Source organism: Crinia signifera, chromosome 3 (genome assembly GCF_055691185.1).
Source record: "Crinia signifera chromosome 3, ASM5569118v1, whole genome shotgun sequence".
Lineage (NCBI taxonomy): Eukaryota > Metazoa > Chordata > Amphibia > Anura > Myobatrachidae > Crinia > Crinia signifera.
Window position 1 is genome coordinate 245,808,696 of NC_139219.1, and position 24,743 is coordinate 245,833,438.

Here is a 24,743-nt window from a genome sequence, read left to right on the forward strand (position 1 = left end):
AATGAGACAGCATGGGAGAGAGAGAGACAGCAGGAGAGATAATGAAAGAGACAGCAGAGTAGATGGAGAGAGTGAGAGAGACCACAGGGGAGTTAGTGAGAGACAGCAGGGATGAGGGAGAGAGTGGGAGGGACCGCAGGGAAGATATTGAAATAAACTGCAGCAGGGGAAAGGTAGAGGTAGACTGCAGGGGTCAGGGAGTAGTGGTACCTTGTAGTTACGATCTGCAGTTGATCACAGGTCCACTCCAGCCTTCTCCAGTCCATCGTGTAGTAGGAGGAAGCAAGGACCAGAGGAGATCAGTAAAAGACAGGAAGAGAGTTGGGGGCGGGGCTACTGCAGAGCCTGGGCAGGAAGCTGAGCTGGGGGCATTAGGAGGGAACTCGTCCAGCTGTCAGAACTTGAACTTGTCTGACTGACAGTCGGTGCTGCTGCTGCCCTGCCTTGGACACACAGTCACTGTCAGCCCAGCTCTGGCACACAGAGCTGACTGAGCACAGACGCACACAGTCTCCGTCCACACAGTGTGGTAAGGCTGCCTATGCGCGGCCGTATCACAGCGTCTGTATTACCAGCAGTCTGTAATAAGGCCGCGCATTGGCAGCCTTATCACACTGTGTACATAGCCTGCCCTGCATGGTGGTCGATTATGCCTCCGGCTGCTGACGGTGACAGTCCGATCGCAGCCGCAGGTACAGAAACCGCTAGACCACCAGGGTACTTACTAAAGAGGTGGCCCACTGGCCCTGTACAGCAGATGGCAGAGTGGCCCGGGGGGGCATATGGCACCCTGCCCCCCGGCCCAGCCCGCCCCTGCCTTGTAGTGCCTAACTCTCCACCCCACAGCCTAGCCCTAACCCCATGCAGACTAACCCTAATCTACCTTGTAGTGGCTAACCCTCCACCCCAACAGCCTATCACTAACCCCATGCAGACTAACCCTAATCTACCTACTAGTGCCTAAAGACACAGGTTCATATTAGGCTTCACAAATCTTTTTCTCCTCAGCTATTGTGCTTGCTCATTTGAACCAGAGATAAGTGGGTTCAGTTTTACTTGGATCTCAAAGGGGGATCATATTGGCTATCCAAAACACGTGACAGCTGATATCCAATTGGAAAAATCAGAAATTGCAACAACGTGGTGATAAGAACCAAGTAAATCTGAGTAAAACCGAACCCTCTCATCATAATTTGACTTAACTACTGAAAATCACCAAGGACTGATGGTAGCAGACAAATTCAGATGCACAAAGCATCAGTCAAATACACTATTAAGCAACACAAAGCAACGCATTTCTTTTAAATATTTAGAAAAATATATATTGCATTGTTAAACATGCTGTTTTGAACCACAGAAGAGCAACTTCAATCACTCATTTGATTTGAATTGTGTATTTATATTACAGCATTTTCTAAGTAGCTGCTGAAAGATCAGAAGTTTGTAAATGAAACTTACAATTTAGTTGATATATTTAGGCTCCCTGCCATGGTAAGGCTATGCCAAACATTTCTCATCCTCTGGGTCAATCTCTTGTCTGTTGAAGAGAATGTTGGATTTGCCAGAGATCATACATGTGCTAAGTCTCAAATGTGCACCATCCAGCCATCCAGTCCATTTCAACAGCATTGTAACTATTATTTTATTGAATATATATATTTATATATATATATATATATATATATATATATATATATATATATATATATATATAGAGAGAGAGAGAGAGAGAGAGAGAGAGAGAGATACTCACACTCTGATTGATTAGACACACCTAACCCATCTGCAGAAATTTTATTCGGTGAAGTCATCAATCGGACTCTTTCGATCTACCCCCCAAGCTGAGGACACTCAGATAGCGAACACCCCTTCAAGGGGACTGATTCTCTTTGGTTCATCTATCAATTAAGATTGAACACAGTACAGATCGATACCCTGTTACCCCTGAAGAAGTCCCTCCGGGACGAAACGCGTAGGGTCTTTTCAGGAAACACACTTGTTAAAAGTGGTATCAAATATTGTACCTAATATGATACGATCTTTTGTGTGAGAACTTATTGTTTTTATACTATTGTACACAATAAATTATTTTATTTTGTTCCACCATTGTGTATGAAATTTGGGTGAAACCTATACTAGGGCACCTCTACACTTTTCTCTTTTTTCCATACTCATTTCTTACCTCTACTAACAGCGAGGTAGTTAGAGGTGCAGCTAACCCTATAGCGCAGAAAAGGTCACAACCCCCCATCTTTTGAGATATATATATACCGTAATACAGTATATATAAAAGGAAATGAGTGCGCAAAAACCTTAGAAAATAATGTCCACAAATCGGTGAATCTTGACCCGATCAGATGTGATTAGCTGGCACTTTAGGTTCATTTGCAACCTGGCTGCTCCACCAATACCCGGATTCTCAGGTTGTAGAAGTCTAAAAGAATAAACAGGAGCGCTCCATAGTGCAATATCAAAATTACATATTTTTATTATTTAAAAGTGATCCAAGCAAGGACAAGTACAAGGTAATGTGCCGCAATGAACAGTACAACACAACCGTAGTGTATATAAGCATGATTCTCTGTGTCCTGCACAGAGCGTTGGAGTGGTTACACTCGGTAGTTCAGGAAGCAGACAACACCATTCCACACCCCTATGCATTTTGTCACTGGGGACTTCATCAGAGGGCTGGCCTGGCGTCGGACAGGAACCTCTAATGTAGCCCGCCTTGCTTCATTACATCATTAACAGCTGTGTTTGATTGACACTTTCTGTGCTCGATACATCTTATAAAACAAGGCTCACATGCTTTATAAAAAAGCACTTCAGTGCTATCAATACATAAAAATACAACAATGGCACAACACAATTAGGCATATAGAGCATATATAAAATATACATAAAAATGCATGAAAAATACACAACAATTATACTGTATATACAAAATTCAAAAATATAAAAATACACAGGATGGATATTCACATGTTAAAACACTAATTAGCAGACTTGATTTAAATATGCAATTAATACAATTAATGATATTGAAATACACATATTGTAACAGTGTATAAATGTATTTTTATGTACATTTTGTATGAATTTTCAAAAACATTGCAGGCAATGTAGTTTAAGTATCTTTGATATAACAATAACAGTTATAGTGATGTAATTCCTTGTATACTGTAAAATTATATATATTTATATATATATATATATATATATATATATATATATACTTTTATTAATACAGTTGAGTTTTAATTTGATTTAGTAAAGTGTATTTGAGCCAGTCGGTGTCTTCTAAGTTGTTATGTTTCTTGCCTAAAAATATTGTTTTTGGCACTTTCAAGAATCAACCTGGGACACATGTAGAGTACTATTGTATTGGCCCATTTGATGGATGGCCACCTGTGTCGCACTATGAAATTAAACCTGGCCAGCTGGGTGAGCTTGTCTTGCCAAATGTAATAATTCTATACATTTGATATAAATAATGTTTCTTTCCTTGATGGTAAAGATAAAGCATTGCATAAAGCCATACTAGGTTAGTGATAGCTAGAGATGCACTTAAAGGGTAACTCCACTTACAGTATATTTTTAGCTAACATTTCCCCATTTTTCCAATTTTTGTGATGCTATGACTTTCAGATCATTTGCCAGAGTTTACTGTGTGCGGGTCTCCGGGAACATGATGTCCGTGCCATGTTTCCAAATCTCTGAGAAAATGGAGGATACACCATTTTCCCAATAATTTGTGCACAGGACTCTAGAGTAGGGGTTCTCAAACTCGGTCCTCAGAACCCCACACAGTTCACGTTTTCCAGGTCACCAACAGGTGCACTCATTAGTGACTGACACATTTTCAAAGATCCACAGGTGGAGATAATTATTTCTCTTGATTCTGTGAGTAGACCTGCAAAACATGCGCTGTGTGGGGTCCTGAGGACTTACTTTGAGAACATGTTCTCTAGAGCAGAAGTTCTCAAACTAGGTCCTAAGGACCTCACACAGTGCATGTTTTGCAGGTCTCCTCACAGAATCAAAAGTGATAATTAGCTCCACCTGTGGATCTTTTAAAATGTGTCAATGAGTAATGAATTGAAAAAATTGTAGGTGTGGTTTGCAGAATTTAGGTGTGGTTTGCAGAGTGTAGGTGTGGTTTGCAGAGGTAGGTGTGGTTTGCCAAGTGTAGGTGTGATTTGCCAAGTGTAGGTGTGATTTGCCAAGTGTAGGTGTGATTTGCCAAGTGTAGGTGTGATTTGCCGAGTGTAGATGTGGTTTAAATAATGGTTGAAATCTATAGAAAATTGGAATAACAATGCTATAACAAATACATCCCTAATGCCCCTTACAAATTAGATGTTGTTGTTAATGAGGACCTCATTTGTCTGTACAGATGATATTGCATGTACACACTGGATGACATAGATAAGATATTGAAGGGTCCTTCTGAGTGATACTTTTTACTATATCATCAAGTGTAAATGGGGCTTAAGATGGGACTATTCTAGTGGCCGATACACAATACAGGGACAAATCTAGTGATTGTTAATGTCAAAACCATTCGAATTCAATGCAGAAATTATCATCTGCCAAATTAAATAAAAATAATATTACGTATTAAAAAAAGAAAATATCTACCAAATATACAGCAAAAGAAAAATTATTTGTTTGTTATTTCCTGTTATTTGTTAAAAAAAAAAAAAAAAAACAACAACTACAGTATTGATAAGATCTAATTTTGACTTTGTTGTCTACAAGGAAGTAGATTGTACCGGCATTGAGAAAGCAAAGGAATAAAGTTTTGTAATTATTTGACATTTTCCTTTGACATCAGCATTAATAAATGTCACAGTTACAACATAATAAAGCAATCTATTAATTGTGTTTAATGATTAATGAAACCAAATACCAACAAGCCTTTTGCTGCATTGTCACCTACATTTTTTTTAACTCATTCAGCAGAACAGAAATGCAAGTCATGTTAAACGACTTGGCTGGAAACCATTTCTGTGCGCAACTGATTGCATGCAACATACTGTATCACTATATAAAGGCAATACAATATTGTGCAACAGTTTTTATATATTATCAAATAATTTGGTAATAAGATCATATTGGGATTTTTTTCTCTTTGTGTCTTCTCAACATTATTTTAACTTTACATTACTGTCATTTCATGAAGAGTTAACTATCTTTGCCAATTGCGCGTGCTGGCATAAATCAGTCTATGGTATACATTAAAAAAGGACCATATTGATGATTGTAAGCAAAACAAAGAAGCATACAACTGGGCAAACCAATGATGCACTGCAGGTGGAACAGATGTAACATACGGGATACGGTCATTAGGTCAACAAGCATTAGGTAACACCACTAGGTCGACATGCATGAAGGTCAACATGACTGGAGGTTGACATACAGAAAGGTCAACATGACTGAAGGTCGACATGGGTTAGATCGACAGGGTCATTAGATTGACACAAGCATTAGTTCGACATGGGGAAGGTCGACAGTCAAAAGGTCGACATGGGGTTTTTCACCTTTTTTTTTAGCCAACATGTGCCAACAGCCGGAATTTCATGCCCTACCATCCACTAGGGGCGTGGTGAGAGAATGATGAGTGCAGCAAGCCATGCGAAGGGACGCGGTGCTACGTCTCAGTGTCCATTTCGACTGTGTTGAAATCCGGGACAAAAAAAGGGAAAAACCCCAAATCAACCTTTTGACTGTTGACCTTCCCCATGTCCTATTGCTTGTGTCGACCTAATGACCCATATTGACCTTCAGTCATGTTGACCTTCATGCATGTTGACCTAGTGGTGTCAACCTAATGCTTGTTGACCTAGTTGCTCTCTATCCAATGACCCCTACCCTAACATACGCAGAGAGATTTTCATTTGGAAGGGTTTTATTTTTTCTTTGCAGGGTAAGTACTGGCTGTTTTTGCATGTAGCCCACAAATGTTAGACAGCTTTATTTTTACAATATTTAAGGCAGAAATCATAAGTTGCATTAAGAAAAAAAAAGATGTTTTTTAAATGAAGATTTTTGGTGGCATTTAAACTAAACTTCCATGTTGTTACAGTCAGGAAAATATTGAGATGCTCTGTGGGTACGTCCCAGTCATTGGGTAGGACAGTTATGCTTATTAACGAAACAAACATATAAAGACAACTGAAGACCATCAGCGTTAAAGGCAAATGTCTATTAAAGTGTGAACATACAGCATACACTCTTGTCTATCACAGTTGCAGCATTGGAACTAGACTAGAACTTTATAATCAAGAATCTGACATTGCTTATCAGACACATGATAAATATGAATTGACAGCCTCCCTGTCAAATTTAATTAGATATGAAACTCAATGAATTCCTTCTGTTAAGTTGTAAGCAAAGGGAGGGAAAGTTTGTAACCTTACCTCTTGTCCCAGTTCCACAAGACCATTCCATCAGCAAAATAATATAAATGATTTTGTTTCAATGTCAATAAAATAACATTCTATGTAATAGACTAGAGAATTGGGTGAGACTGAAAGTATCCTGGCGCTAATTCGCTTGTATGTATTAGAATAAATTATCATGTATTTCTTTTTGCAACAAAGCCTAAAACATATCTGAGTTCACAGAATGTGAAAAAACTATAAATGTTATTATGGTCCAAAGTAAATGTAATAGGAATGTTAAATACACATTTTTATATGGAATAATTATGACATGTATGAAATCACTATTCTCTTGGTTTGCTTGGCTGAAAAATTTGCTGTTTAATTCAAATAGCATCTGTTTGGTTCAGTGGCATGTATTCTACATTATTTATACCTTGCTTACGCAGGTCTAATTGACCATTTATTTGTAGGGAATTTACAGTACATTGTATTGTCAGACATAAAACCATATTGCCATTCTTAAGCAAACAACTGGGGTGACATTTAATAGGATGAGAGTTTCAGAAAGTGAGGGATTTGGTAAGAAATCTCCAGTGTTTTTTAAAGCGGCAATCATTTACACTGCAAAACTAGTTTGATTTTGCAGTGTAAAGGCCCCCATACATTAGGCCGACTTGTCCTTAGGACAAGTCGGACCCAATGCTCCTGTGAGCCGCCCGGGAGCTCCCCGGGAGGCTCACACACAATTTGGCACTTGATGAGCCAAATTTGACATGTGATAAATCGCTTGCGATTTATCACATGTCGGGGCACAGGGGGCGGGCGGTGAGGGTAAGGGGGAGGCGGTGCTCTTATCAGGGGGAGCAGTGGGGCGGGCAGCGGGTCCCTGAGTGCTAAGCTGGCAGCGCCGGGTAATGCTGACCTGGCGGTGATGATCATAGATATCAGCAGCGCTGCGGGAGTCGGGACGGGACGCGCAGTGGCGGGTATTAGATTTTAAAATACCTGTCAAATGACTGGCCGTTCTATGATTGGCTGGCTGAGAGCTCAGCCAATCAGAGAACGGCTAGTCATTTGACAGGAATTTTAAAATCGAATACCCGCCACTGCATGTCCCGTCCCGCAGCGCTGCTGTGCTGATATCTATGATCACCACCGCCCGGCCAGGTCAGCACTCCCCGGCGCCGCCAGCTTAGCACTCAGGGACCCGCTGCCCGCCCCACTGCTCCCCCGGTGTCTGCATGCATATGCCTGTCAGGTGGGCAGGCATATGCATACAGGGAGGTCGGACGTGATCGTATGTACTGACCGTCCGACCTCCCTGATCCGGTCCGATGCGCACGGGACCGCGCATCGGATCGGATCAGATATCACACACCTGCGATTTTGGGCCGATTTCACCCAATTATCGGCACAATGTGCCGAAATCGGATGAAATCGTCCCAAAATTGCATAGTGTATGGGGGCCTTAAATGATTGCCGCTTTAAAAAAACTGGATATTTCTTACAGAATCTCTCACTTTCTGAATCTCTTATATGTTTTGTTTGGTTGGCTGAAAAAGGGGTTCTCTACCTTCTGTAATAATAAAAAATGTATCATAGATCCAACAATACCCTTTGAAAATACACCCTCTTCTCATACATCTGGCTACTAATTCAGGGACCAATATCTGTTCACATTTTGATTCTCCTTTCTGGGGCATTTATATCTATTATCTGGTTTTAGACCTGATAATTGTAATTTCCTAGTGCAACTATTTCTAGTAATAGGAAATAAAATACCACCCGAATGTATCAATATACAGCCACAGGTACAGGGAAACTACGAAAGGAACACATCCCGGCAGAGCTGGATTAAGCCTTCGGGGGGCCCGGGGCACTTCAGAAATGGGGGCCCCCTCGTACTTGTCATTATTGGCTGCAAACTGCACGGGAGAATATTACACTGTCAAAACACAGAATAAGAGCAGTATAAACTTGGTCAATGGTCAACTGCAGGGGGGGGGGAGGGGGGGTAAGATATATATTCCACATGAAAATCCTGTGTTTGTCCCTCTGTAGGAGCCCTGACATGCTCAGTGCTGCCTCTGATTAAAAACCCTCCCATAACAAGGCAGCTGCTGTTGCTATCCCTCATGGGCCTGAGAAGCATATGATGAGCTCCACCAAGCAGAGCTCAGCACAAGTATTTTTAAAATACATGCCAACCACAGGGGGCCCCTAGATAGAGGGGGGCCCAGGGGCACTGACCCCTTGTGTCCCCATTATAATCCGGCTCTGCATCCCGGCCATGTATTCAAAATGATGTGACTGCATCAGCGGGCACCTCACACTTTTGCTCCTTTGGGGTCTACTAACCATGCATGTATGGCCGCCATTGCCATGGAGGGTCCTGAAGTTAAATCTGACAGAAACCTAAGGGGGCTGCGGCTGCTTTTATTGTTGGGGGATACGATACACATATTCAATTATATATAGGCCCCTCTGTATACTCTTAAGATGAAAGAATGAAAGACTATGTCTTGTTCAGTGGGGGTGCAATGTCAAATTAACATTACTTTCCAAAGATTCCAATTAGCAGTGGCACCCTGAGAAGCTAGACTGACAACTGACGCATGAGGAAGCAGTGTAATGTTACAGCTGGAACTTAATGCCCCGCTTCACTACATACTGCTCATACTTACCCAATTACCCCCAAGCTGCACTAACAGTTAATGCTTTAGAAGTCAATACATTTAATGCTGTCTTTTTGAATTGTAAAAATAATTGTTATAATTATTTAAAATGATCTTATAAATCAGAGTATACAACCCATATTTTTGGTTGGTGAGCTTGGCTAAGCACAATTAATTTGGGGATTATGCTATACTGTATGTCACAAAAGCTAACTTGGATCCCTTTAAGATTTCAAGCTCCAGCATTGCTATGCACCACGTACTTGCAATGGAATATATTTATTTTCGCGGTTATTAACTTGTCTGTGGTCTTCTGCCCTTAAATTATTCAGAAACAGTTGTTTTTGACATAATAAGTATTCTGCTATATAAAAATTCTATAAAGCGAGATATATCGTGGTTATCACCTGCTTTCCGATCACCAGCAGTCACAGCAGGGGTCCCTATAGTTATCTTGTCCTAAGCCCATCCAATGATGGAGTTAGCCTGCTGTTCCTTATGGGGATATCCAGCTGCTGGAGGATATCCGAACCCTCTACTCCTCATGATGACCATCGCATCCATATCGCTTTGATCATATTCGGCCTGCTAGCAGTGAATCATTGGATGGCAGAATATATATTAAATTGAAACAGCTGGTTTTCCAAAGAGCCATATCTATTCTCTTACATTGATAATTAATTAGGTACTAACTGTATTTCCTATGACTGGTTATATAGACTGATAATTATGAGTGACAGTATCCAATTATAGGTAAATATGCCCCAAATTCCTAACTGTCAGGGATTGCTTTGAAACATAATAATACTTCTCAAATAAATAGACGTCTAGTGCACTGTACATATTTACATTACTGACGTTATATGCAAATCTGCAGCATCTAGATCCACTCAATGGCTTAACAAGTTCTCATTTACCATTATTATTATTAATATTATTATATTATCATCATCTTTTATTTTAAGGCAACGAAGACTAATACATAATTCCACAATACAAAATGATATAGTAATCAGTCAACAAGGAATTCACAGATCTTAAATACAACACAGAATCCAGATATTGACAAGACAATGAGGATCAGATATAAGCAGCACTTGCAGTAGAGAGGCCATTCCAGGGCCATTTTTTTTTTCAATCCTAAAATAAATGGACAAAACCATGTGCACTGCAATTGGGGCAGATGTAAAATATGCAGAGAGAATTAGATTTGGGTGAGTTATTTTGTTTCTGTGCAGGGTAAATACTGGCTGCTTTATTATTACACTGCAATATAGATCTCACTTTAAAGTAAAACCCCACCCAAACCTAACTCTCTCTGCACAAGCAACATCTACCCCACCTGCAGGGCACATGGGCCCTTATTCTGGTTGGTGCGGTCAGAGCCGCACACGGGGCTCCGACCGCACAAACCAAGGGCCGCCCACCAGACGGATCGCCACGGCCGTCCGTACACGGACGGCTGGCGATCCGCATTAAAATGGTGGAGGCTACGCCTCCACCATGGTGGGAGCTGCCCCCTGCATTCGATGGTCGTCGACCATCGAAGGCAGGCCCGCACGCCGCGGCAGCTCCCGCAAGCTAAGACCACACGGACAATCGTCCGTGTGGTAGCTTGTATGGGGGCTGAAAGCTGACATCCGGCGACGTCAGCTTTCCGCCCCCATGTCATGGTAATGAGGGCGTCATGCCCTCATTACCATGCATACGCCCCGCGTTTGCATGGGAACGCCCATGAAACGCGGGGCGTACACATAGGGAAATGAGGGCATGATGCCTCTCACGCCCCTATTCGCCCCCTTTGCGGCGGACGAAATCCGTCTGCGGCGAAGGGGGCTGCACATGCGCAGATTCACCTCTGCGCATGTGCAGTGTTAAAACATCGGCGGTACGGCCGCACGCGGGCCGTACCGTTCCGATTAGAATAAGGGCCATGGTTTTGTCCATTTGAGAAGGAATTTGCCAGAAGGAGTGAACCAAAATAACCCCCTAGATTGGAACCCTTCAATAGCAGATGTGGTAAGCACATATAGGAAGTATAGATATACCGAGAAGAACAGTATATGTTACTGGAGAGTGTCATTAAGGTACTGTATGATAATACATCCATAGTGCTTTATGCATTGATCTACCAAATTGCACAAGTAGCAATTGCATTCACTAATATAGCTGTAATCATAACCATTCACAAAATCAAAGTAAAAAAAAATCTCTCTATAATAATAAGGCAGAAACACCAAATTGTCTCGTAGGAAAAAATAACAGAAAAAAGTAAAAGGTTTGCTTACATATAATACAAAAGTGTAATATGTGTCCAAGTGAAGATGAATGCACCAATCAGGCAGTCACAACTGGTTCATAATCATTATGCGCTATTACACCTACCCCTGATCACCCGCATATAATACAGCTTTCCCAGGTGTATCTGCTAGTTTGCACTGCACCAGCTGCTTTTGGCCTATTGTGTGTGATCCCATGTGACTGTGTCAGGACACTGAATATTACATATCATTAATACATGGTTACCCAAGCAGCAAAAATTTGTGTCATACTATAATACAATTATGTGCCATTATATAGGTGAAATATGATCACGGTAAAATGTAATTCTGAACCACAAATCACATGACAGTCCTTAATATGTAAACACCATAGATGAAAATGCTGCTATTTTAGATTGATTGGAATCATTTCATTTATAACTGTAAAAGACATTTACATCACATTTAAATTCATATGTTCGAAAAAAGCTATCCATCATGTTTACAATTTAATTACCTAAGCCACATACAGTATATATTCATACAAAAATACCATTTGTTGTACATCTGATTACACATTCCTTGCCTCAGGACATCAAAGATTGCCATTTTCGGCTGGCCTTTGGTTAGAACTACAGAGATGTCAAGTAGATAACATGCAGTTCTTGTGCCTTCAATTGTGGCCTTGTGTATTCTTGTGTTTGCTTCGGGGCCTTACCTGTTAGATTCCCTGTAATCTTTGTTGCAACGGTGGAATGGTGGCATGTAAAGGCAACGAACCATGACGGGGATTCTGAAAGGGTGGATTAAGGAGAAAATCTACTTTCTATTTTTATTTTTTACTCTGCATCCTGAAAATTTTACTAATTCTGTTTTATTTTCTCTATTAAATCTAACACAATATGTTACTGGAAAGTTTCTTCACTACAGATAAAAAAAAAAACGATGAAAAAAAAAGTTTTTTTGACATATAGTGCTCCAGGAGTCCTGAAAACTCAGTGACCATTTTTCCAAAATATTTCTCCATCCAAGCAGCAGAATAAAAATGTGATGACACTGGACATTCACTGAAAATAAAATGACTTATAATGATACAGATGTAGCCACGGTCATTCATAGGCATTTCGTAATCGATTTGCATTGATTTGCGAATATTTGCCGCTGGCAATCGTTCCATTCATTTGTATGGACATGTATGAGCAAACTAGTCACAGGTACAGTAGTTGTACCAGCGAGCATGGCTACATGTGCACTTTGTTCATAGTACGGTGTGCAATGTATATTAGGGGGGGATTCAGTTATATAGGGGGAATTCAGTTATGCCCCGATCAATTTCCAACTTGCGACAATATTTTGCCCAGTGTTTTTTAATATACAACAGAGAAAAAAACATTTGATCCGGGATAAGTTCCCGGATCCATATGTATCGCACCCGCTGTAGTGAAAGCAGGTAATTTATACCTGAAAGATTTCTGACTGCCACCATGGAAAAAAGTCCCCAAAAATGCTGGCTTTCAGGGCTAATTGGATCATGCTAGGCGAATCAATTAGCACTGCTCATGGAATCCCCCCCTACTTGTCTCATATAAGTAAACCAGGGCATGTGGCATAATGGGGAGAAAGGATTGCCACTTCATACCGTTTTATAGGGATAACGTGCATGGCAGGTACGTGCGGTGAGGTAAATGGCTCAAGAGTCCCTGGCAAGTACCAGAGCCAGATATGCACACAATATATGAGCCATGGGGTACATACCAGCATTATACACATGTGCAGCAGTGTGTATTGCTGGAGATTCACTGAGTTCTGATAAGAGATGTGCAGAAAAGGTAGCCAGGTGAGGCACTGCCTCACCTGCCATAGACATTTTACTTCATCGTTTTGATTATAAAAATGATTAGAATAATAAAACTAAGAATTTTTTTTATAAATTATTTGTATTTTTGACAAACTTTATCAATTCAAAGCGCCGGCATATGCGCTAGTATGACAGGAAAGGCTGTGCCTCATCTGCCTCACCCCACTGCACGCACATGGCATTGTTTCACCATGTGACTTTTTGTAACAATAACTATTTTAATAAAGAGACAAACCAAATTGTCCAAACCTCACTAAAATATGGGGGCCCACCATTAGATTAGTAATGGAACTGCGGAGTGGATAGGAAGTTCTGCCTCAGCTCCCCGGTGTCCCAGGAAGACAATAGCCTCTGTGTTTCCTTTTTCCAAGTGAAATGTAAAAGTGTACTCTAAGCTCAGGCCAGTAATCGAACGTACAGATCTGTGTGTCACTGCTGAGTTAGATTTAATCTTTTAATTACATTACTGTAGTTTGCTCACATCTGAGCGTTGTGTGATTTCTGAGCAATTCAGATAGTTTTGCATAAGAAAAATAATTTACAAGTTCTCAGAGGAGGTGATCTAGACTGTCTGCATTTTGCAAATGCTTTAAAACCATTCACAATGGAAAATCACTCTTTCAGGTTTACAAAGATAACTCATATTTGGTGCATTTAAATTTGCTAAGTATTTACTAGATTTTTTGGTACTTCTTTCCTAGCATGGCACCTACGATATTCAGTCGTATGCTATCGTATACATTGTATAGCATCGCATGCCATATGCCTGCATGCGATGCATGCAACGCAATGCGATTTTAAAATTGTATAAGCACCCTAATGGGTTTTTTCAATGTTAAATGGCCCCCCTATATGATTTTTAATTGCAAAAGCCCCCTAATGGGTGCTTACAATGTTAAATGCACCCCCACGCCACCCCCACTATCAACGCCACTCGCCACGCTTCGGATTGGCATTGATAGTGGGGGTGTCGTGGGGGTGCTTTGAACATTGTAAGCACCCATTACGGTGCTTATACAATTATAATCTTATAGGGGGCCATTTAACATTGAAAGCACCCATTAGGGTGCTTATACAATTAAAAATCGTATACCATCGCATCGCATTGTATGCCATATACAATGATATACGATTAAAAAATGTATAACATCAGGTGCCATCTCGTCGCATCGCATAACATTGTAAGGCTTATGGTATACGATGCGATGGGCGCCGTGCTTGGAAACAAGTACAGATTTTTGGCATATTCGTGCTGTAAAATGTATCTCCCTAGTTACTCCCTAGTATCAGAGGCCACCATCTCTGTGAGTGTAGATGTGGTTTTCACGCATACTGTAAGTCCTAGCTGCCTACGCTCCTGCATTCTGCAGGAGACTCCCTGAAATAAAAGCAATCTCCCTCTCTCCCTCATTAGTCTAGCAATCTCCCTCATTTCACCTAGCCCACATTACACTGTTACATTTTTGAGGAAAAAAGGAATGAAAGATAGATACAGTTACTGTACATTACATCATCTGTACCATATACTAGCACTTTACCAAGTATAGTAACTCTTACTAACTGTTTTGGGGCTCATCTACATTTGGATATAAGTCATTTTACTAGATTCCTCTCAGATGTCGCAGTACTAGATTCCTCTCAGATGTCGCAGTACACACCCACGCTTGTAGTTGCCACGTTCACAATCTCTATTCAAAACCTCTCCATATATGGAACTAGACACACCTTTTGGGTGGAGCATGACACGCCCCCTCAATGGGACGCTGTGCAAAATTCTACTACCAACTATAATCTCCCTGAAACTAGTTTTCAAAAGAAGGCAAGTATGCTGTAAGCTCTATGGCACACCTTTTGCAATAGCAACATTCTTCGCTTCACATAAAACTTATTTCAGGAAACCAACTTTTGTATATGCTGCATAATGATTAAACAAATGTCATAATTAGACGTTATGTAAATGTGACAAATATATCAGGCGCCGTAAGATAAAATAGGGAAATTTTAATAAATAAAACAAACATGTAATATAAAAGCAACTTATGGATTCTTACCCTTAAGGGTTTTTGGAGCCAGTGGGAGATGGAATGAGGGCAGGGATGCAGTCCGGAAGTGCACCCTGCCTGGCTCCAAAAAAAAAAAGCTTAGCACAAAGTCAGTCCACAGGTGTAGATTATGTCAGTCACTGTCAACGCAATTTGAGCATCACAGTGCTCTTCTTCTAGGGTACAGTGCCTAGAAGAAGAGCACTGGGGGGGGGGGGGGGGGGAATCTCACAAGACCTTACCAGGTACCAGGAAATGCAATTAAATATGCTGGCAATGCAGACCCCCAGAACCCATACACTACTGCTTTATGCTTTAGTCCCTTCCCCAGGATTGTGCAGCATGTGGCAGTCAGGCACTGCAGAAAAAGGAGCAGCCAGAACATATAGGTGAGTTCCCAGTTCTTATTTATTCTACCCATTGGGATTTTGGCTGCAAAAAAAAATTGAAGCATTTTTTTTTAAATTCAATACCATGGATGTCAGGAGCATGTACACGCAGAAATTCCAAATTGGTGGCGAGGTCCAACGATTTTTTTAGTGGCCGGAATATAATTAAATTCTCTGTAAGTGTCTTTAATGACATTGGTCGTTCAGCTCACCTTTCATTGCAGTCCTAGTATTTGCTTGCTCTTTCAAAGAGTCACTTTATCTTTTCCTAGAACTCTCCAAATCAATAATTGAGGTGTGATAAAGCTAACACAATGCAATATCTGTGGTGTGTTGCCTTGGAGAAAGTAATATGTGTGATATCATTAGGGTGGGGTATTCTGTCAATGCGGTATCAAGCTTTGCTCCTTGAGTTTATAAGTAACCTACATTGTATGATAACATAAATCTCTAACATACATTTCCCTGAGCTGGGCACAATTAAGCACTGAAAGTGTTGAATATGGTGATAGTAACGAGATGAGACACTAATAGCACCTTCTATGTGCTCTTATGTGGTAGAGCACATTACTAGGCATAACTTAATCAGGGTAAAGAACACACAGAACAGTGACACATGCTTTGGTATTAGTGTCCCTCTACAGAAGCTAATACAGCAATAGAGGCCGGAGCAGTAGAACACTTTGTTATTGAGGGGCTGGGTAATGTTCTGTAATCAGACACGTTTCACTAACACAGTGAGAGGCTTCACAGGGGAAGACACAGTTCTTCAATGTGTATGTGTAATGTTCAATATTTGTGTATATATTTTACGCTAATATATATATGCTATATATCTGCATCATATAATGAGATGGTATTTTATGATTTGCACTACATATGTATACAGTATATGATCCACAATTATTTTGCACTTACATGACTGCAAGATAATCATCTGATTACATAGATCATATTATATGTGTTAGTGACTGATCAGTGTTATTCTACATTAATTGCTGGTGTCTGTGTATTCCCTAGATTGATTATGTATTTTTATGACTTTTAATTCCAAATTCCTTTTGGGGTTAAAAGTCCTACAATATATAATAAAAAATAACATGACGGGGGACTCAGTCATGTATGTTGATTTCAATTGGCTAAATATATTTTTAATTAAATAAATATACATTGTACATTTTTCTGGTGACATCTTTTCGTTGTTGTCGTTCAATTCTGCGGCCACCTGTTTAAATATAAGGTGTGAGAATATAACAAGCTGAGAGCAGAGGCCATGTTTTACTTTTTATTACTAATAAAAAAAAGCCACGTTTTCCTTTTAGAAATACTGTACACGGGTTTAGATATACTGTACATGGGTGGTCAGTGGTCGCTTTCCAAAGTCTTTTTATATATATTATTGGAATCATCAAATCACCCACCCATAACAGGGATATTTCAGACCTGATCGCTGCTAAGCAAATTAGCAGCATCCAGCCATCAGGTAGATGTCACCCCGCTAGAGTGACATCCTGCCCTGTGAATTAATGTCCTTGCTCTGCAAATGGATTTTTATGCCTAGCACTACGTCCACAGTGAACGGACCCATCTGTATATCCGGCCTTGGGCACGCCTGTGTTTTCCTGGACTAGCCAAGCATTTTTGTCTGAGCCGCCTGTGTTGTGCTTAGAACTCCAACTAAACAGCTAGACCCCAGACACCTACTTCCTGCCAATCACCTTGCCTTGAAGTAAAAAAGTAGCGATATTCTTCACTAGCTGGCTTTGCGCATGTGTGTTGATAATCGGCCAATGTTCAAATTCGCTCAGCAACAATAATGTCCGAATCGGACACAACGTTTTTAGTCTTTCTCTCTGTTGAAAGATTTTTTAAAGCCATCCTTTGCTTTTAAGGGGCGGGGGGCATTAGTGGGTGAAGGGGTGCCTAGACATATCAGGGGGCCTGACCCGAAGATTTATGTTGCAAGCCCTGATGATTTCAGACTTTGAGTAATCCTGCAAGGAAGTAAACTTAACTCAGTCCTGAATGTGAGCACCATACTGTTTATAGGACATAGACCAGCGCTAAAACTGCTGGTTGGCCAGGGTGGCACTAACTAGAGACACCATTCGGGGTGGGGTTGGAGGAATTATGGCAGTAGATGCTACTTGATTCAGCCACAAATTCTTTCAACTCCTAGGGTGCCCACCAACACCAAATGCTGAGGAAGGCCTTCATCCATTTTCCCCAGCCAAGCCTTTTCCTCTACAATCCTGGCTTTGGGCTCCAGGACAGTGCCTCCATGATGTTGTGGTGCAGCATTGTGATGTGTCAGAGCAGCTGAATAGAAGTGATAGTCAGTCAACTCCTTTACTTTGCCAGTGATGTCCCAAGACCCCTAGATACAGTGATTGTGTGGACATTCGCGGAGGACTACTTGTTGCTAAAGCACTAACATGAATTGAAACATTCTTTTTCAAAACCTCCATATATCAGAAAGCTGCATTGAATAATGCAGAACAAATAGGTTCTTAGCTAGCTAGCTGAGGATATATGTTCAGTATTGATGTTTTTGCTGTAGGTAATGTTCTAAAATTGGCTCAGTCTTTGGATAGATTTTGATTATACATAAATCTGTTGAGTAATCTTAGGTACATCATTAACCTTTATGCTTTTAGAACCGTAGCCACTGGTCAGGAGTATTGGTGTATTTGCAGTCTTGCTCTGATAGTACATGATATCATTTCTTTTGTGCTGCACTTAAAGGACAACACAGCTGTGCATGACAGAAATGTGTTTATTTTCTCATTAGAAGAAGTACAGAAAGATAGTAGAGTTGTAAGGCCAATCATAAAGAAACGCTGAAGAACGCCCTCATATGTTTGCTCAGGCACTTTATGAATGCTTTTCAAACAATCTTTTCAGAGGTATTAGTAAGAATAAGATATCTTAAAAGTCAAAGGAAGACAAAGGTAATGCATTTATAGGACTAGAATTCAAGATAACATTTTCCTAAGTGTTTAGATTAGTTAAACATTAATGAAGCAGGAATAGAGATAAAACGTACTTCATAGTATATGTAAGTTAGATCTTTAATAAGAGAGGAAGAGGTCACATTAAATCTTTATTCTCTATTCTCTTTATTCTTCTCTTCTCTTGGTTAGGGTATAACCGTGCTATGTTTTGACACTGTAGTTTATGTATTGAGTTGGTGGAGATGTACCGTAAATATGGCCACTCATGTATGTGAGGATTTAAGCACAATATAGTGTTTCATAACAGAATGTCTTTTAGTCATCTACTTCTTACTACTATAGAATCGGGTGGGGTATAGCATGCCGACAGTCAGGATTCCGACGGTCATTAGTCCGACATCGGAATCCCGACTGCTGGGACTCAGACATCGGGGAGAGTGCGACAAAGACCCGGGAGTGCATGCAGGCCGAGTTAAGCCTAGTCTGGAGCAATTTAACAGAGGCGGTGGCCCGTAGGTTCTAGAGGACTTTGCACATGCACAGATCTTCATGGTGCGGTGGCCATTTTACGAGCAATTTCTCTAGAGCAGGGGTAGCCAACTCCAGTCCTCGAGAACTACAAACAGTTCACGTTTTCCAGCTCACCTCGCAGGTACACAGGTGCATTCATTACTAAAACATTTTAAAAGATCCACAGGTGGAGCTAAATACTTCACTTGTGATTTTGTGAGGAGACCTGGAAAACATTAACTGTTGGTATCTCTCGAGGACTGGAGTTGGCTACCCCTGCTCTAGAGGGCATGCACAGAAAAAAAAAAAAACATTTATAGTATGTCATGCTATTGAGCATCGTATTACTTTTTGTGTTCACAATGTGCACTAGTTCCTTCCTGTATCATTATTATATAGAACATGGCTTCTGTATGGCTCTAGAGCAATAATTAATTATATTATAATCTCTCTAGGAAAGGGAGAGCATTACATTGCTGTGACTCTATGTAATGCGCTCGCTTTACTCTGTCCCCATGTATCACTGTGTCTTGAAGTGACAATGACAAATGTAATGCTATCAGGCATGTGTGCTTTATTTACTGTAAATGAGCATGTTGTTTGTTAGGTTACAGATGCCTCTTACTCAGCCACTTAGATAAAGCTATTATACCTCATGCCTTCTGTTCTCCGAGATGACTTTCTATAGTCTTTCGCAGCCTTATATATGATCATATATGTTATTTTATCAGTATAATTGTTTTCACCTTTTCTGTACTTAGTAAAATAAATCTGATATCCCTAGAAATAAAAAGCCGATGCTGCTCGCTTTGAAATGTTTATTCACTTGTCTTTTAACAAAAAGATCTTTTGCAGACAAATGGGCCTTTTGCTTTTACTCGAGGGACAAGTTGTATCAACACGTATGTGAACTGTCGCCAGGATACTGCGTTATAACATAGTCATCTCTCTCTCACTCATATAGGGTCTCGTTTAGAATGATGAGAAAATCCAGCTAAAAGGGGACAGTTTGCACTTTGGGAAACCGTGTTGTGCTGCCGGGTGGGGGGACTAATTGAAAATGTGCGGGGAGATTCAGAGCTGGGTTCGGGAGGCAATAAGACATTGGTACATTTGAAAATCTGTGTTGGATTCTATTTGTTACATTGAATGTTATTTGTTATATACAGGAGTGTCACTATGCCCTGTGACTCACTCAGTACTGTAAATACCCCTGTTAACGGGGGGATGCAGGGGATACTGCACCATGCCCCCCCCCCACACACACACACACTAAGCCCGCCCCTCCCCTGTCCGGAGCCCAGTGACATCGCTAGCTCTCCTGATTCCTGCCCCAGTGTGTAAGTAGTACAGAGGCTGCTGCTATTCTTGCATGTGTCAGGGTACATGACAGTAGATTTTATTTTCTATGTGTATTTGAGGTTCAATTGTATTTTTTCCACTACAAAAAAACTTTATAAAATAGTCGTCTCTCAATTAGGCAATTAGGTGGAGCTGACATGCCTCATTCACGTAAGGACAAAACCTTCTCTACTTGGATGTCCCTCTTAATTTATGATCACCTATGATGAAACACCTTTTCTTATCAATTAAATGGTTCAACATGGGCGAAGCCAATAATATATTTAGAGAGCATATGACCCTCCTGGAATAGGCCATGTTGGAAGATACAGTATGCACAATATAATATACACATACCCCATTTACCTGGGCCCCCTGTCTTAAGTGCCTCAGGACCCCCAAGCCCTGCTTCTGTGGTCTGGGAAAAGGGTGTGTGGTCTTACATGAAGGGGCATGGTATTGAAGCCCAACCCTCATTTTCATCCCTCCAGGTCACAGAGAGGCCGGGCTGCTGTGCATGCTCTACGCTGTAACAGGAGCTGAGTGCTACCAGTAATGTTATAGTGCAGGGCAGGCCAACCTGTGGCTCTCCAGATGTTGTGAAACTACAAATCCCAGCATGCCTTGCCACAGTTTTAACACTCCCTTATAGCAAAACTGTGGCAAGGCATGATGGGATTTGTAGTTTGACAACATCTGGAGAGCCCCAGGTTGGCCAGGCCTGTTATAGTGGGTACACACAGTGAGATTTCCACTATTTTTCTAGTCGATTTTGCTTATAGAAGATTTCACGTTTAGTGGAAATCGAAAAGAAAAATAGTCTTTCAAGGCTATATAGTAGAAATCGAAGCAAATTCCACATCTAACCATGTGTACGCACCATTGCAGTGCAACGCCTTTCTCCTGTCACTGAAGAGGAGATGGCATGTGGGTGTCACCCCTTGGAAGGTCACACCCTACCTGCACCTTGCTAGTGACGCCAATGCTTAGATAACCCACATTTGTCCAACGGAGCTACAGAATATATGTTCTATAACTAAAATATGTCCAATATCATTTCTGTTCTATCTACTCAATGTAATAATTGTACAGATTGTTGTGCTTCTGTATCTGGCAACAGTACATAGACACAAGTGGTTTGATTATCTATCTAAAGGCAATATCAGATACATATCAGATACAAAGGCAAACCCCCTCTGCCTGGGGAATATAGAATATTTTTCATGTTTAAAGATCTCTATTTCCTCAACTCTCAACCAAAAACGGTTGAAATTGGCAAATTGTGCATTTTTTAAATAGATAATTCCCCAGAGTTCACATCCAATGTCTGATCATCACTGACCGTCAACCTGCATTGCTGGTGGATCAGGGGGGATTTGGAGAAATGGGCCTACTGATATATAGGCGCCTTTAGTTACAGATCAGTGGATATTTATTGTGCAGCAGAACAACCATAGTGCTATGTCATTTGTCCTGTGTTGGGCTCATTTTGTACAGTTTATGAAAAATATGTCACTGTAATGGATTCTCATTGGCTTAGAAGTGGAATTTGTCCACAAAAACTTTAATGGAGTGCAGTGAATTAAAATAATTCATATTATATGCATATGCTAATCGTCCCATGAATTGCAAAATAGCAGTTCTATGCACGTTAGTAATTTGACCCATTATTTGCAGAAGATTCTTCAAATAATAAGTAAAGTTTAAACATCTGAAACGTTTAATGTTTTAACTGCTTAAAAGTCGGCAACATAAGGATGGGTATGTTCATCTCTGTAACGGCAGTGTCTGTTTTTTGCTTTTTAACCCTAGAAGAAATACAAGTGCGTGCACGCACAATATAAATCAGTCTTTTTTATTTCCATGTTTTCCACCTATAGCATGGTTTTGGGTAGCTGTGTTTCAGTAATATGTGCTTTTCTATATTGTGGTCTGTGAGAACAGTATCACATTGACAGAAGCCCATTATAAAAGACCTTTGTTCATTTACAATTCACGCAGTTTATGTAAAGCTTGCTATTCATGATTATTGAAAGATAGTGCAAACATCAGCCAGTCAGAGGTCAAGTGTAGATTTTTGTTTCTTTTTGAGTATCAATGGATTCACACATTAGATAAAATTAGTTAATGGAAAAAACAGAGGGATACTTTCTTTTTAATACTTTTTTTTATTTTTCATTGACATTGTTGATAGTTTTTAATGTCGGAGGTATGTATGCCTCACACCATGCTTGCCTACTTAGCTTTTTTCCTCTCCCGGAGAAGCCAGGAGAAGATGCAGGTGGGCGGTAATGGGTTGGGCTAGTCACAAATTTAAGCCACACCTCCTTGTGGGGAAATTGCACCGGCTGGTGTACATTTGCATCAATCAGAGCCAAAATTATATGTTTTCATTGAAAGATATCACTAAGCCATGCCTCCTCCTCTGCAGGACTACCAATATTCATCTCTCCATTCTGCCACCTAACTAAGAAGCGGGCAGAATGTGGGAGGGGTGCCATGGTTTCAGGTCTGCTGGGCACTATCTTCAAAATTTGGTGGCAAAATACTGGATATAAGCAATATACAGTATGTCACATTTTAATTGTTGTTGTCAAAATAATTGTTGATAAAAATTAATAAGGTGGTAAGGGATACTGGAGGAAAACTGCCATCATAATGGGTTAAATCAATCACATACTAAATTAAAATGTCACCACTTTAATTATTTTAGTACCACCTAAGGGTGGTATTCTTTTACAGACTATTTCATTTACCTACATTTGTAGATAATTTCATTTTCTGCTGCCTCCGAATCTAGAAGATTTTGCTGGGATGAAGTACGTTAGGTTAATGAAGCAGCCATTTGTTTAAATGGGATATAAAGAAAATATGTGGTGATAATGGACAAAATAGCTGACAGTTATGCTCAGAGGTGGATTCAAATTTCATTACTGCTGTATCATTATGTGTGCAGTGGCTGTGCAAAATATGTGAATGCCGCAAAAGACGCCCCCAGGGCTGACTTCTCTGATACACCATCTGCATCCAAACACGCAGCATCCGATCAATGTTTCAACCATAGGTCACAGCAGTGCACCACTGAGCAACTCAGAATGGCCAACACAACTATGCTGCCCAGTGAAGGTGCGTCCAAAGACACATACGCTGGCTTCAGCATGGGCCAAAACCAAAGGAAAGAAGCCTTGGTTTTCAGCAGTGCTTCCTGTTGCCATCCCCAAGGGAGATGGTGCATTGCTACACTGGTGGGACCAATATATGCGCTACAGGGAGCCTGGTACGGCACCATGCAGCCTGAAGAAGCATCCGATTGCCAAATGTCACGTCCTTAGGCACATTTTTGTGACATCATGTAAAAAGTGTGGAAGGACAGAGGGACCCAGGTGGATCAGTGCCATGCCACCCTCACATGTGACTGGTAAATATTATACATACATATGGATAGTGGTAGTATAAATATTGGGTGTTCTCAAGTATCCTTAGCACTGGCTCTAATATTCCTTCCTTTTATGTACCAGATTATGCCTGTCAATATATAATACATGCAATTTCAGTTCTAGTGCATTTTTACTTACGGGCATCTGTAGAATTACGAAATATTAGTACTAAAATCTTCCTTTTTATGTGACTTGCAGTTTGCAGTAGTCCCATCATGGTGCTGGAGTGACATGCTGTCCCATCATGGTGCTGGAGTGACATGCAGTCCCATCATGGTGCTGGAGTGACATGCAGTCCCATCATGGTGCTGGAGTGACATGCAGTCCCATCATGGTGCTGGAGTGACATGCAGTCCCATCATGGCGCTGGAGTGACATGCTGTCCCATCATGGTGCTGGAGTGACATGCAGTCCCATCATGGTGCTGGAGTGACATGCAGTCCCATCATGGCGCTGGAGTGACATGCTGTCCCATCATGGTGCTGGAGTGACATGCAGTCCCATCATGGTGCTGGAGTGACATGCAGTCCCATCATGGTGCTGGAGTGACATGCAGTCCCATCATGGTGCTGATGCAGAGTTGGATGTTTGGCTAATTTCTGAGTTTATCTGTGTGTTTCTCCAGAGGAAAGCAGAACAGGGGATGCAGAGATGTATTGCAGTCTGAAATGGGGCGGTGTAACAGAGGCAAAGTTCAGTGAGGGTGTATGGATGGAACTGCGGCCTATGTAGCATTGGGCATAAGCCTAGGAGTTGCCAGTTGGGTCAGTTGCTGTTGTATTGCATTCCCAGGCTGGTGCATGGGCACCCTCCTGATGATGGAGAGTAGAGAGCCAAGCTTACAGATAAGGGCCAGACACACCACCAGATGTGTACAGTGCTGTATG

General features: G+C 40.9%; 1 protein-coding gene across 5 annotated transcripts in view; it reads left to right on the plus strand.

Annotated features, from left to right (window-relative positions):
- Nucleotides 1–24,743, plus strand: part of MECOM (MDS1 and EVI1 complex locus) — a 463,604-nt gene that overhangs the window by 264,476 nt on the left and 174,385 nt on the right. The gene's annotated exons all lie outside the window — the stretch shown is intronic.